Source organism: Pinus tabuliformis, chromosome 4_2 (assembly GCF_031772625.1).
Source record: "Pinus tabuliformis cultivar Carrire ecotype Pingquan chromosome 4_2, CPIR1, whole genome shotgun sequence".
Lineage (NCBI taxonomy): Eukaryota > Viridiplantae > Streptophyta > Pinopsida > Pinales > Pinaceae > Pinus > Pinus tabuliformis.
The window spans coordinates 1,094,426,016-1,094,427,497 of record NC_142304.1 but is presented as its reverse complement, the minus strand read 5'-3'; positions in this window follow the sequence as shown (position 1 = coordinate 1,094,427,497).

Here is a 1,482-nt window from a genome sequence, read left to right as displayed (position 1 = left end):
TCAGAAAGCCGAAGTCATAATCAAAATGTATAACAGAGTTGAAGGAGATCAAACAAGAAGTCAGTGAATCTGTATGGGAGCTAGATCAGCAATTCAAAGTATTAATGGGACATGTGAGCTTCGAAATATGTCCAAAGAAGCACAAGGAATGGTTTATAGCCACGTTGTTGCCACATATCAGGTTTCCCTTAATGCAGCAAAAGATTGAGACTCAAGCTAAAGCATTCGAGATCACGATGAAACTAGAATCATCTCCAATAAGAGACACTCATATAGGAGTGCAACAAATTCAGAGTCAATTAGCGAACTTGACCTTGGAACTGCGAGACCTCAATAAGGGTAAAGAAACTATATCGGAAGTCTAGTGTACGAAATGTAAAGTAGAAGGTCATTATAAGGATCAATGCCCTATGTTCAGAGATTATTTGGCAAGTGGAGCACCTAATCTAGTTAATCTAGGGTCGAGTTTATGGTGTGAAATATGTAGAACCATAGGTCAACATCTCTCAAAGGACTGCTACTTATTGCAGAAATATGTGTAGACTCCAAAGCAACTATTTTGTTCTTTCTGTAGATTGGTGGGCCATGACGAGAAAAATTGTCGAAGTAATGATTTAATGATGGAACACACTTCTAATGCCTACACATTACAAGCTGAAGTACATACCCATGATGGGTCAGGCCAACACCCTGGTAGAGGAGGTTTCCCTGGACGAGGGAGAGGACGAGGGGGAGGAGTTGGCTGAGGGCACAATCAAATTATATGTTACAAATGTGGCCAGGAAGGACACTTTGTGAGGGATTGTCAGAACCCTACAACAACCTGTAGCTATTGTAGGTCTTTTGATAACGTAATAGAAGAATTCCTTGTTCTCCTTGCGAAGATGTAAGGAGAGAGGAACCACCAGCCTGCAACGAATACCCAAATGATGACCGCTAAACCTAGAGAAGAAGAACCATGCGTTAACATTGTGACAAGAAGTGGAATTGTGACAGGAGATGATGAAGGTAAAAATAAAGTAGAAGAGACTTGTAGAAGGAAGACCAATGAAAAGGCACCTGGGTTTAATATCCAGGCAGAGAAATAAACATTCATGGGAGTGAAGTGAAGTTTCATGGATGTTGGGGCCTCTACTTCTTCTACGCAATCAAAATTGATACCACAAAAGGACTGCGCTCAGGTGACTGCTCCAACACAAGATGTAGACCTAAGAATTTTGAACTCATTTTTGCAAACCTACTTGAAGTTATTAAGAAATCAAAGGGTTGTTGAAGGACTTCAGGAGTTGATAGACTCACGTGCTACTAAGGAGGTACCGTGAAGTGATTTGTGCACAATAAACAACTTACATCGACAGAAGAAGAGAATGGGGAAAGAAATGAGGCTAACTACGCAAATTGGACAATATAACAGACATGGGAATCGATGGGGAGACTAAAGCTGCAATGGTCACTAATGCAATTGAGGATGGCTAATTAGCG